This window comes from Chiloscyllium punctatum, chromosome 41 (assembly GCF_047496795.1).
Source record: "Chiloscyllium punctatum isolate Juve2018m chromosome 41, sChiPun1.3, whole genome shotgun sequence".
Lineage (NCBI taxonomy): Eukaryota > Metazoa > Chordata > Chondrichthyes > Orectolobiformes > Hemiscylliidae > Chiloscyllium > Chiloscyllium punctatum.
Window position 1 is genome coordinate 50,730,302 of NC_092779.1, and position 14,970 is coordinate 50,745,271.

The window sequence follows — 14,970 nt, forward strand, 5'->3', positions numbered from 1 at the left end:
TTTTGAACCCTCTCTAGCTTAATATCCTTTCCATAACAGTGCAACAAGAACTGGACACAGAGTGTATGCCCCATGGTTCTCATGCTGCACTGGAGACCCTGGTATTGGAGAGGAACAGGAGAGAAGAATCTTCTTCTTTTGGGAACCAGTACTCTGTCCAGGCCCAAGGCAGGGTCAGCAGTTTGCTGATAACAATGGTTAGATCCTGAGGACCTAAATGTAGAGCCAGAAGAAGTTTTATAGGATGAATGAATGCATCTTTATTTACCATTTCTTATCAACTACAGCAATGGCCGCACACTGCTCCATTCTCCACATATCCTTTCCTTCACCTATCAATAATCTTTAACAACTACAATACATGCTTTGTGTTCGTAGTCTGAGCCTATCCTTATATAGTTTGTATGGGTACAACCTTGGCACACACATCTCACAGCTTTGACGCATTGTCAAGTTGTTTGCTATGACAGACGCATCAACCAAACACTTTGCCCCATACTCACTGATACACTTCCCTCTTGCAAGACAAGATGGCCGACAGCAGACAGATGACCCTTAAGGGGCAGGCACAGCAGTGCCCCCCTTTCCACCCCCTCCAGTTTCCACCACAGGACAAGACTGTTCTGGCCATCATTGGAACAGAAGACACAAAGCCCACAGCTGAAACCAACAATGTTTTTGTTACATTCTGTTCAGCGTGTCTTCCCACATTCTACTTTCCCTTTATCATTTGTTATGATCTGCAGCTGGTACCCGTGTAGTTGCAGCTTTCCTCCTTCCCTCACCTCCACCCTTTTCTTGCGACTGAATGTTTTCAGTTACCTGAGAGCTGTTGCTGGATCAAGCAGCATGGAAGGCAGCTGAAAGATGTGAGAGAGAGGAGACTGAGGATGAAGAAATATTTCTCAGTTTGATCCTTCCAGTGACTAGCTCAAATGTTGGCACTGTGCGAATGTTAGAGGGGAGGAGATAGATGCAATCTGCACGAGTGCCCTGCAGCCAGAGCAGAGTCAATGGATCATACGAGCAGTCCAGAGGGTGAGGTCAAACATAACTAAGGCTCCTATTAGGGCATTATTGGGGCTACTTATATATAAAAAAGGCTAAGGCATAGACACATAGAAATATTTGATTCTTTATTAAGACTGGGAGAAAGTGCGAACTGCAGATGAGGACTGCTTTAACAGTCTTGCCAGGAAACCTAAGGATCACAGAGGAGCAACAAGCGAGCACCAAGGTTTCCACTTCCTGTCTGAAGTTTAATCAAGTGAGCATTCATGGTGCAAACAAGGGCATGTCACACATTGAGCTGCTTTAGGCTCTTAACTGGTGTAGAAGGTAAAGTCGTCATAGTCCCACCAGACCATAGGTCTGCTCTCTCAGAGAAATGCAACGACTGATTGTGGTTTAAACTGAGAGTCAACGTGCCTCAGATGAGGGGAGAAGTTGAGAAGGAGACTCCTTCATGGCGCATGATGGCCAAACAAAACAATTTCTGGACATCTGCTGTTACTTCGCCCAAAGTAGATGGGGAACATCCATGGAAATTCCAAAAAAGATTTCTACTGGAGATTTTGAAAGTCATTGAATGTGCTCTGAAGATGCACATCTCAGATGAACTTCATTGAGGAACATAGCTTCGGCCTGGGCTAACTGTTGGCACTGATAGTGTATTATTAAATTATATCTTAATAAATAATGACTTATATTAAAAAAGGTGATTCAGCAATGGAAGCACTGAGAGCTTGCATTTGGAACTTGGATAGGGACAGACTGACAGAAAGATGCAAGTGTTCAGGGCTGCTTGATCCACCACCCATCCACGTGGATGTTTTTTCTGTACATTTAATATTACAATCATCAGTGGCTGATTGATGTTTGAGATGGAACTTGAGGGATTTAGGCTGGCACAGCGGCTCAGTGGTTAGCACTGCTGCCTCACAGCACCAGGGTCCCAGGTTTGATTCTAGCCTTAGGTGACTGTCTGTGTGGAGTCTGCACATTCTCCCCGTGTCTGCGTGGGTTTCCTCCTGGGTGCTCTGGTTTCCTCCCACAGTCCAAAGATGTGCAGGTTAGGTGAATTGGCCATGCTAAATTGCTCATAGTGTTAGGTGCATTAGTCAGAGGGAAATGAGTCTGGGTGGGTTACTGTTCAGAGGGTCAGTGTGGACTGGTTGGGCCAAAGGATCTGTTTCTACGCTGTAGGGAATCTAATTTAAGAAGGAAAGACTTTCAATTATGGAATATATTACAGTCAACAAAGCATTTTTATAGTGCAACCATGATTGTAAAGAATCACTCCAATCAAACAGCTGAAGACAATAGCGACCTATATGATCCATATTTCACAATATTCGCAGCCATACTGGTTAAGAGCCACAGTTGCACTGACCAGACAACGGTGTCCTGATCCAGAACACTGAGAAGGATCCTATTTGACTCAAACAGAATGAGGGAAGCAACATGAACAGGAAAAAAAATGAGGAAGACAACTTGACACACGCATGTATATAAGATGTATGCCAATTAGGGCATTTATTTCCAGAAAGAGATGTGAAACTACAAGCAAGCAGTGTGGGTCCATGAATTGTGCAGGAAAACATGTCTCTCTTGTACAAAAACATATTACAGAGGCTGGATATCAGAAAGAAAACTGATAAAGAGCTAAACATACTCAGCAGGGTCTGACAACTCTGTGTATTGTATTTTTTTCAATCGTTCGTGGGATTTGAGTACCATTGGTAAGGCCGAAATCTGTCGCCCATCTCCCCTTACCTTTGAAAATGTAGTTGGAGGTTCAACTGTTCAGTCCATCTGGTGCACATACATTCATAGTGCCGAGTGGAAGAAAGCGATTTTGACCCAACACAGTGAAAGAACCCCAATATAGTTCCAAATCAGAATGACATGTGGCTGGAGAGAAAGTGTGACTGATAGTGTTCATTACATTTGCTGCCTTGTTCTTCCAAATGATAGAGGTCACTGCTTTGGAAGGTGCAGTCCAAACAGGCTTGGTGACTTGTGCAGTCCATCTTGTAGTTGGTATACACTGCTGGTATTGGTGAAAGTGAAGTTGGTTCATGGAATGCTGTTCATGATTAACATTCCAAGGTCCAGGACCACATGCTGAGGGACATGCTAACATTTGGAGCGACTACCGCCAAGGCATAGTTCAAAAGACCACTGCTTAAGGGTTTTCAGCCAAAGTTAAATGGGGCTCCGTTCAGTTATTGGACCCTCCAAATGCCTCAAATACATGGAAGCATAATCTTGTACTAGTAAGAAATGCATTTGGTTTGTTCCTGGATACAGTCAAACTCTGTTTGTTTGTTCCATAAGAACATAAAAACTAGGAGCAGGAGTAAACTGTCCAGCTCATCAAGCCTGTCCTCCATTCAATAAGATCTTGGTTGATCTTTTCATGGCCTCAGTTCAACTCTCCCACCCATTCACCATAACCCTTAATTCCTTCCTGTTCAAAAATCTATCTATCTTTGCCTGCTTCACATGCTCCTGTACAAAACTGAACTGCTTCAGTGCCTATGTCTATATATAAAGATATTTTTATGAATAAAATATGTTTTTGATATTAAAAATTCATGATTTGTCCTGAATGGCTTTCGGTTTCCTAAGCATTGTTGAAACTGTACTCATCCAGGCAAATGGAAGACTCTTTGGCTGAATCTTTTTTTTTTGGCTAAGTGCAAGTTGTGTCTTGTGCTTTGGAGAATTCTTTCTGCAAGACTCAGTGAGATTTCTTGCTGTATCTCAACAAACATACCTCATTGAATACCTACCCCACCTCTATGGCATTGTTCCATCTCCAACTTACCACAGGCCGTTCACATAACCACGCACCACTCAATGACATCCATCAAAAGGCTGGCATTCCTTGCATCCGTACAATTTTTGAATGGTCATTGTACACCTGGACAAGTGTTGACATTGCCTCTCACCAACGAAGCCCTAGCATAGCAACCACAGGCCACACAGGTCAATACAGCCAGCATGGTTGACAATCCCTCACACACACACCTCCATTCTCTCACCCTGATCACTTTAACAGTCCTATTGCCTGTTCCACCACTGCCCTGCTAGAAGCATACACAGCATCGTGTCTATGTTCCAAATCAGTCAGAGGGCTATGCAATGGTGTCATGAGAAATGTTTGCAGTGATGAACATTTGTCCTCCAGTAATCAACTTTATAAGGCATCAGGTACTTGAGTGCTCCAGGATGTACAAATGGTGGCAGTTGCTAGGATAGTGGGGTCATGCCACTGGGAAGTAATACAGTGTTGTGGGTCTCTCAGTACCACTTGTGCACAGTTAATGCTGTCCTGCACCTAGGGGAAGTCAACTGTACTCCCAAACCCTACAGCCCGGGCTGCAGCACTGACCTCATCTTGGGGACTGAAATGGACCAGTGTGATCTGGCACAGATGGCATCGGTCACTGTCCTAATGCATTGTGGGTGCATGACTGAGAGATGCCATACAGGTTACCCATCACTCCCTGGAAGGAGCCAGTCACAGAATAGTTCAAATCAGCTGTCACCCTGGGAGGCTCAGGGAGAAGATGGCCTTCCACTCCTGCAGCCCTCAGGACCCACTCTAGCATCCAGCATATTTCCAATACTGTGGCATTCGGAGCCTGCACTGACACTGTATCTAGCTCGTATCCAGGGAATGGATGTTAAGCTTTGTTAAACTTACATGACAGATGCTGAAGCAATAGTCTCTACCTCCCACAGACCCTCTTTACATTGCATGATTAATAGCTAGCCTTTGGCCAGCTTTGGCCTCTTTCTACTGGTAACGTTTGCATCAGTTCAAACGACATTTAACTCTTAGGCACCTTCACTCTATCTGCGTAGCCAATGGACAATGCAATGTTTGTAAATGAAATGTAGTAGGGATTTGCAACTTTTCTGCTTGATGTATTTGTCCCTTCAAAGTCCTGTCTCCCATCAGATGGGAAGACCATGCTTTCATCCATCAAAATGACGTTTATTCCAGCCAAACTGTCATTTTCCAGATGCATTTCACACCTAGAGAACAGCAAGTGGTGGCAAGGAATGCACCTCCCAGTGGACACTGTCAGCATCAGGTTCTGCCTGGTCATTAGGTAACTCCCTCCCACCCCTTCACAGTGAGCCTTTGTTCTGTTTTACCCTCATACTACCACACCAGTCCATTTCCGACTATTGTCATTACCAGAGACTTGCCATATTGAATGTCAACTCCAATTATCTTCCCTATCCTCTGAACCCCCATATTAACACTTTCGTCCTGTCCACAGTGCTCTTTTATGCTCCCATTGACTTCCTGTTGTCTGCCATGCCCTCCACTGTTGTTTCCCATTCTTCCTGGAGTCTACAATGCCTTCCCATATCTGTTCCACGTACCCTCTGTGCACCTTGAATTATCCATGTCAGTGTGCTCATTTCCACCTCTACAAATGCCTCTGCTTTTCCCCCAGCTGAGGTTTCCCAGTCCTTTTTGGATAATGACCCCAGCCACTGCCCCTATAGGCCCCCATTGCAGCTTCCTCAATAGTCGACATAAGGACCCTCAGATCTGTATTCACCCCACACCTCTGACTGTCTTGAGATGGCTGACCAGACAGTGTACTGCTTTCTTCACAGCTCCCTGACTGAGGAGGCACAATTTACTCTGACTGTTGCTGCTGGCTGTACACGATTGATGAGGTAAAAACAATGACTGCAGATGCTGAAAATCAAATACTGGATTAGTGGTGCTGGAAGAGCATAGCAGTTCAGGCAGCATCCAACGAGCAGTGAAATCAACGTTTCGGGCAAAAGCCCTTCATCAGGAATAAAGGCAGTGAGCCTGAAGCATGGAGAGATAAGCTAGAGGAGGGTGGGGGTGGGGAGAGAGTAGCATAGAGTACAATGGGTGAGTGGGGGAGGAGATGAAGGTGATAGGTCAAGGAGGAGAGGGTGGAGTGGATAGGTGGAAAAGAAGATAGGCAGGTCGGACAAGTCAAGGAGACAGTAACTGAGCTGGAAGTTTGAAACTAGGATGAGGTGGGGGAAGGGGAAATGAGGAAGCTGTTGAAGTCCACATTGATGCCCTGGGGTTGAAGTGTTCCGAGGCGGAAGATGAGGCGTTCTTCCTCCAGGCGTCGGGTGGTGAGGGCGCGGCGGTGAAGGAGGCCCAGGACCTCCATGTCCTCGGCAGAGTGGGAGGGGGAGTTGAAATGTTGGGCCACAGGGCGGTTTGGTTGATTGGTGCGGGTGTCTCGGAGATGTTCCCTAAAGCGCTCTGCTAGGAGGCGCCCAGTCTCCCCAATGTAGAGGAGACCACATCGGGAGCAACGGATACAATAAATGATATTGGTGGATGTGCAGGTGAAACTTTGATGGATGTGGAAGGCTCCTTTAGGGCCTTGGATAGAGGTGAGGGAGGAGGTGTGGGCACAGGTTTTACAGTTCCTGCGGTGGCAGGGGAAAGTGCCAGAATGGGAGGGTGGGTCGTAGGGGGGTGTGGACCTGACCAGGTAGTCACGGAGGGAACGGTCTTTGCGGAAGGCGGAAAGGGGTGGGGAGGGAAATATATCCCTGGTGGTGGGGTCTTTTTGGAGGTGGCAGAAATGTCGGTGGATGATTTGGTTGATGCGAAGGTTTGTAGGGTGGAAGGTGAGCACCAGGGGTGTTCTGTCCTTGTTACGGTTGGAGGGGTGGGGTCTGAGGGCGGAGGTGCGGGATGTGGACGAGATGCGTTGGAGGACATCTTTAACCACGTGGGAAGGGAAATTGCGGTCTCTAAAGAAGGAGGCCATCTGGTGTGTCCTATGGTGGAACTTGTCCTCCTGGGAGCAGATACAGCGGAGGCGGAGAAATTGGGAATACGGGATGGCATTTTTGCAAGAGATAGGGTGGGAAGAGGTGTAATCCAGGTAGCTATGGGAGTCAGTGGGTTTGTAAAAAATGTCAGTGTCAAGTCGGTCGTCATTAATGGAGATGGAGAGGTCGAGGAAGGGGAGCGAGGTGTCAGAGATAGTCCAGGTAAATTTAAGGTCAGGGTGGAATGTGTTGGTGAAGTTGATGAATTGCTCAACCTCCTCACGGGAGCACGAGGTGGCGCCAATGCAGTCATCAATGTAGCGGAGGAAGAGGTGGGGAGTGGTGCCGGTGTAATTACGGAAGATCAACTGTTCTACATAGCCAACAAAGAGACAGGCATAGCTGGGGCCCATACGTGTGCCCATGGCTACCCCTTTGGTCTGGAGGAAGTGGGAGGATTCAAAGGAGAAATTGTTAAGGGTGAGGACCAGTTCGGCCAAACGAATGAGAGTGTCAGTGGAAGGGTACTGTTGGGGACGTCTGTAGAGGAAAAAACGGAGGGCTTGGAGGCCCTGGTCATGGCGAATGGAGGTGTAGAGGGATTGGATATCCATGGTGAAGATAAGGCGTTGGGGGCTAGGGAAACGGAAGTCTTGGAGGAGGTGGAGGGCGTGGGTGGTGTCTCGAACGTATGTGGGGAGTTCCTAGACTAGGGGGGATAGGACAGTGTCGAGGTAGGTAGAGATGAGTTCAGTGGGGCAGGAGCATGCTGAGACAATGGGTCAGCCAGGGTGGTCAGGCTTGTGGATCTTGGGAAGGAGGTAGAACCGGGCAGTGCGGGGTTCCCGGACTATGAGGTTGGAAGCTGTGGGTAGGAGATCTCCTACACGATTGATGCTTGCTCACTCCCCGGACTGTCGTTAGACATATCCTCTGGTCATGAACATCTCAAGCCAAAATCTGACTGTTGGTAACTCCTTGACTGAGTGTGATAGTTCTCCTGATTGATGCTATCAAGATCCCCCAACTGACTGCAGCTTCCCTTTGCCTGGCCTGTTGACTGGCTGTAACCTCCTTTACAGCACGGGTATTTGGTTGGGTAAGCACGCAGTGTGTTTGCAGTGGAAGCACACTGATGCAGGTTTGAGAATGAAGTCTCAATGCGCTGTACATCACGACAGCCCCCCACACTTCCCCTCCCCTAACCAATCAATGCAGAGCCTTCCCGAAAAGCTTGACAATCAGCCTGGCTGTGTGTCTGGACTGTAAAGGAATCCACGTGGCAATACTGATAGCCTTGGGCTCTGACTATAGAGTTAATGCAGGGCAAGGCATGGAAGCTGTGAGCATACAGATAGACACGAAGTAGTGAGTTTAGATTAGATTAGAATAGATTACTTACAGTGTGGAAACAGGCCCTTTGGCCCAACAAGTCCACACCGCCCCGCCGAAGCACAACTCACCCATACCTAACATCTACCCCTTACCTAACACTACGGGCAATTTAGCATGGCCAATTCACCTAACCTGCACATCTTTGGTGAGTGGGAGGAAACCGGAGCACCCGGAGGAAACCCATGCAGACACAGGGAGAATGTGCAAACTCCACACAGTCAGTCGCCTGAGGCGGGAATTGAACCCAGGTCTCTGGCGCTGTGAGGCAGCAGTGCTAACCACTGTGCCACCGTGCCGCCCACGTTATAAGACAGTGAGCAGGCAGCTTTACGATCTTGGTCTCTTCCATGAGCTGGATGCCAGTCCCTGAATGCAAAATGCCCCCGCTGTACTTTTTCAATGCTAGTGCACCCTGCAACACAAGTTTATACTTCCTAAGTGCATCAAACAGGTGCCATGATGATTGTGAGGGTGCTGACACATGACGGATGCCAATGTCAGTTGATGAAGGGTGTGTATCCTGGTGCCCTGAGGTGCTGTTTGACTTTTATCAACAAGGTAACTCCTTACAGACTTTGGCAAGCTGATATCACTAGGTATCCTTTATGCTTCCCAGGTGGACATCTCGTTTATTCAAAGCATCTGATAAGATAGGAAGCTGAATATTAATGAAGTGAGTTGGAGCATTAGATTAGATTCCCTACAGTGCGGAAACAGGCCCTATGGCCCACCAAGTCTACACCAACTCTCCAAAGAGTAGCTCACCCAGAGCCATTTCCCTAATGCACCTAGCACTATGGCCAATTTACCTGACCTGCACATCTTTGGACTGTGGGAGGAAACCAGAGCACCCACACGCAGCCACAGGGAGAATGTGCAAACTCCACACAGACAGTCACCCAAGGCGGAGAATCGAACCTGGGACCCTGGTGCTGTGAGGCAGCAGCGCTAACCACTGTGCCACTGTGCCACCCCAAACAGCCCCTTTATTGGCAACTCAGCACCTCCTGTTGAGAAATTTGCCTCACACTTGACGAAAGCACAAAAGCGGCAAGATACTCTTAATGTCTCAATGCTTACCTAATTGTGGCACAAATTCTACCAGAACCCTGGGCGTTCAAGTCCTTATAAGATTCCACTTTTGACTTGTGCCTTGTAGATGGTGGAAAGTTTTGAGAAGTCTTAATCATCATAATGGTCTCCAATGCAAATGCCAAGTCTGATACACCAACAGAAGTCACAAGCATTATGGATGAATGACTCTACCAATCGTATATAAAGACATTCTGTTCTGAGTCTTCAAGGACTAAAGCATCTGTTACTGCATTCTAAATGATGTGAAGAAGTTTACCTCAGATTTCAACGGGATCTTGATCAGATGGGCCAATGGGCCAAGGAGTGGCAGATGGAGTTTAATTTCAATAAATGTTAGGTGCTGCCTTTTGGCAAGGCAAATCAGAGTAGGACTTATACACTCAATGGTAAGGTCCTCGGTAGTATTGCTGAACAAAGAGACCTTGGAGTGCAGGTTCATAGTTCCTTGAAAGTGGAGTCTCAGTTAGATAGGAAAGTGAAGAAAGTGTCTGGTATGTTTTCCTTTATTGGCATACCATTGAGTATAGGAGTTGGGAGGTCATGTTGCAGCTGTGCAGGATATTGGTTAGGCCACTTTTGGAATATCATAAGCAATTCTGGTCTCCCACCTATTGGAAGGATGTTGTGAAAGGGTTCAGAAAAGATTTAAAAGGATGTTGCCAAGGTTGGAAGTTTTAAGCTATAGAGAGAGTCTGAATAGGCTGGGGCTGTTTTCCCTGGAGTGTCAGAGGCTGAGGGATGACCTTATAAAGATTTATAAAATCATAAGGGAAATGGATAGGATAAATTGACAAGGTCTTTTCCCTGGGGTGGGGGAGTCCAGAACTAGATGTCATAGTTTTACGGTGAGAGGAGCAAGATTTAAAAGGGCAACGTTTTTATGCAGAGGGTGGTGCATGTATGGAATAAGCTGCCAGAGGAAGTGTTGGAGGCTGGTACAATTACAGATTTAAAAGGCGTCTGGATGGGTATATGAACAGGAAAGGTTTAGAGGGATTTGGGCCAATTGCTGGCAAATGGGGTGAGATTAATTTAGGATATCTGGTCAACATGGATGAGTTGCATCGAAGGGTCTATTTCCATGCTGTACATCCCTATGACTCTATGATACTAAGTGTCCCAGTCTGTAGCTGTGGTTGACTGTGCAAAATGAGAAGAGTTTTGCATTGCTTATATCAGAGGAGCAACAACAACACTGCATGCAGTGTACAGAAATAGGATTCAAACCTTTTATCTCCTTGATCCTGTCAGACCCACAGAATTAACCTGCTTTAAAAATCCAAGCTCACTGTCAATCAGCCATTGCCCCATGGTTTATCTTCACTCCTGTTTTGTGTGGTTTATAAAGTTACTTATTGATTTGGCTGCCCAGTAAAAATGAGAGGTTGTGGAATTTGCTGTCTGCATTTTCTTATGGTGGGGTAACTTACATTTACATCATACAAATAAGGACAAGGCCAGTTAGTGAATTGAACACTTTCCATTCCAGCATGGGGGCAGGCAGCACACCTTAACCTCCAACTGCGACCACCTCACAAATATTCAATTGCACCAATTACTTAAATGCACAGCAGATGAAAAAACATTTGACCCAATAATCCCAGGTTAGTGCTTATACTCCCACATATGAGCCATCTACCTCCCATATTTATCTAGCCCTATCAGCAGGATACCTTTTTGCTTCTCCCTTATGCATTCATTTAGATTCTTCTTAAAAGCATCTACAAAATTCATTTCAATTACTCCACGTAGATGAGGTCTTGTGAGTGGCAGAACCCCTATCTCTGGACCAGAAGCGCTGTGTTCAGTTTCCATGCTACGACTTATTGACTATGAAAGGCATGTTTATAATGCAAACAAGCTGACAGCCAGTGTATAACTATCCTTCTAATATGCCTGATGGTGAGGGTCAAAGCTGAAGAGGTTTCCTGCAGAAGACAAGGAGAAAACCACAGCAGTACATGATCATTAATAAGGACCAATCCAATGGAGGTCCAACACCCAACTCTCAAAAGGAAAAGGCAACTAGGTTCTATATGGGAGTAAGATCTGTATTCTCAATACTCTTTAACTAAAACTTCTTGAATTAGATATTGGATTTATTAGTATGTTATATGCATGCTTCCTGAATTTAGCTTCCACCTAAAGTGGAAATATCATCCCTATCTCTGTTCATGCGATTTCAGACCAGACAGGGAGTGTATCTTTAAGCGAGATGACATCATGATATGCGATGTTCCACTTCTAAGATACTCGCCCCACCTTCGGTGGCAGATGCAGTTGCTATAGTTTCATTAATGGTAGGTAGCACAGAATCCAAACTGTGCAGAATTCTTAGACTGCAGTGTACATAGCTCATGTTGTTAGTAAACCTCAAGACCGCTATCTCAACAAGAACGTCATGGTAAATGTTACAAGTGTGAACATATAGGGAACACTCAGGCCATATCGTTCTGATAGTGGTGTTTCAGCCAGAAACCATGGCATGGTGACAGCTAATTAGTACTAAAGCTTGCCACCAACAATCAGGACCAGAGTGCTCTAACACATTCCACAGCAGTTACTGTGGAATTTATGAGTGCTGCCTTTATTCGAAAACTGCAAGGTCACAGTTATCCGAATCAAAAATACAGGAGTTTTGCAAGTGGTGCAAGACTGCTCCACTCTGGCAGCAATCCCTTTACCTGCGATTAAAGGGGACACGAGGGTATTTTACACCCAGAGGGTGGCGGGTGTCTGGAATTCTCTGCCCAGTTTGCTGGTTCAGGTGGAAAGCTTCAACTCATTCAATAGGAACTTGAAACGTTGTAAACAAACCAGATGGGATTAAAATGGGCAGCTAGATTTTTCAACCAACTCAGAAAAAAAAAGGGGTAAATGACCCTTTTCTGTGCTGTGACACTTCCATGGTTTGATGGTTCTACATGCTGCAGATCGGACACTGACGTAGCACTGTGCCACCCAATGATATATCCACGCCTGGGCTGAGCAGATGATGTGGAGGAGCCAGTGTTGGACTGGGGTGGACAACTCACGCAACACCAGTTTATAGTCCAACAGATTTATTTGGAAGAACTGCTCTGAAAGCTAGTGTTTCCAAATAAACCTGGTGTTGTGTGATTTTTAACTTTGTCTGACCAGAGATCGAGTGAATCCTTACAAGGGTATAAAGGCAGTAGGAATATACTTAAGAAGGAAATCAAGAGGACAAAAAGAGGACATGAGATAGCTTTGGCAAATAGGTTTAAGGAGAATCCAAAGCGATTTTATAAATACATTAAGGACAAAAGGGTAACTAGGGAGAGAATAGGGCCCCTCAAAGATCAGCAAGGTAGCCTATGTGTGGAGCTGCAGCAGATGAGGGAGATACTAAACGAGCATTTTGCATCAGTGTTTACTGTGGAAAACGACCTGGAAGATATAGAATGTGGGGAAATAGATGGTGACATCTTGAAAAATGTCCATATTACAGAGGAGGAAGTGCTGGATGTATTGAAATGCATAAAGGTGGATAAATCCCCACGACCTGATCAGGCATACCCTAGAACTTTGTGGGAAGTTAGGAAAGTGATTGCTGAGATATTTGGATCATCGATAGTCACAGGTGAATTGCTGGAAGACTGGAGGTTGGCTAACATGGTGCCACTATTTAAGAAAGATGGTAAGGATAAGCCAGGGAACTATAGACCAGTGAGCCTGACATCATTGGTATGTAAGTTGTTGGAGGGAATCCTGAGAGACAGGATTTACATATATTTGAAAAAGCAAGAACTGCACGGTGGCACAGTGGTTAGCACTGCTGCCTCACAGCGCCAGAGACCCGGGTTCAATTCCCGCCTCAGGCAACTGACTGTGTGGAGTTTGCCCATTCTCCCCGTGTCTGCGTGGGTTTCCTCCGGGTGCTCCGGTTTCCTCCCACAGTCCAAAGATGTGCAGGTCAGGTGAATTGGCCATGCTAAATTACCCGTAGTGTTAGGTAAGGGGTAGATGTAGATGTAGGTGTATGGGTGGGTTGCGCTTCGGCGGGGCGGTGTGGACTTGTTGGGCCGAAGGGCCTGTTTCCACACTGTAAGTAATCTAATCTAAACTGATTAGGGATAGTTAACATGGCTTTGTGTGTGGGAAATCATATCTCACTAACTTGACTGAGTTTTTTTGAAGAAGTAACAAAGAGGATTGATGAGGGCAGAGCAGTGGACGTGATCTATGTGGATGTCAGTAAGACGTTTGGCAAGGTTCTCCATGAGAGACTGGTCAGCAAAGTTAGATCTCACAGAATACAGTGTGAATTAGCCGTCTGGATACATAACTGGCTCGAAGGTAGAAGATGGTGATAGAGGGTTGTTTTTCAGACGGGAGGCTTGTGACCAGTGGTGTGCCACAAGGATCACTGCTGGGTCCACTGCATTTTGTCATTTATATAAATGATTTAGATGTGAACACAGGAGGTATAGTTAGTAAGTTTGTTGATGACACCAAAATTAGAGGTGGACGACGAAGAAGGTTACCTCAGAGTTCAACAGGATCTTGATCAGATGGGCCAATAGGCCGAGGAGTGGCAGATGGAGTTTAATTTAGATAAATGCGAGATGCTGCATTTTGGAAAGGCAAATCAGGACAGGACTTACACACTTACGGTAAGATCTGGGGAGTATTGCTGAACAAGGAGATCGTGGAGTGCAGGTTCATAGTTCCTTGAAAGTAGAAATGCAGGTTGATAGGATAGTGAAGAAGGCAGTTGGTATGCTTTCCTTTATCGGTCAGAGTATTGAGTATATGAGTTGGGAGGTCATGTTGCGGCTGTACAGGACATTGTTAGGCCACTTTTGGAATATTGTGTGCAATTCTAGTCTCCTTCCTATTGGAAAGATGTTGTGAAACTTGAAAGGGTTCAGAAAGATTTACAAGGATGTTGCCAGGGTTGGAGGGTTTGAGCTATAGAAAGATGATGAATAAGCTGGGTCTGTTTTCCCTGGAGTGCCAGATGCTGAGGGGTGACCTTATAGAGGTTCATAAAATCATGAGGGGCATGGATAGGATAAATAGACAAAGTCTTTTCCCTGGGGTCGGGGAGTCCAGAACTAGAGGGCATAGGTTTAGGGTGAGAGGGGAAAGATATAAATGGGACCTAAAGGGCAACTTTTTCACACAAAGGGCGGTGTGTGTATGGAATGAGCTGCCAGAGGAAGTGGTGGAGGCTGGTACAATTGCAGCATTTAAAAGACTTCTGGATGGGTATATGAATAGGCGGAGTTTGGAGGGAAATGGGCCAAGTGCTGGTAAATGGGACTAGATTAATTTAGGATATCTGGTTGGCATGGATGAGTTGGACTGAAGGGTCTCATCTCTATGAGTAGAACTGATTGATTGTTCAGCCAGAACAGGCTGCCTATCTCTTTCTGTGTGTTAAAAGGCAATACAAGCCACTGAGTCTGTAACTGTGCTTGAAAAATAGCGCTAAGAAAGCAGTGTGAAGTGAACAGAGCCTGGCAGCCGAGAAGTGCTAAAGTGAGTGAACACTAAGAAGTCAAACTATGATGCATATAATAGATGGATGAGATATGTGCCTATCCCTGTGAGCAGAGCAGAGCAGAGCAGAGGAACGCAAGTCATAAGTGTCTCTGAGCTCCGAAATAAAGTATTAAAGATCTGAAGAGACCATGTGAGTTGGTC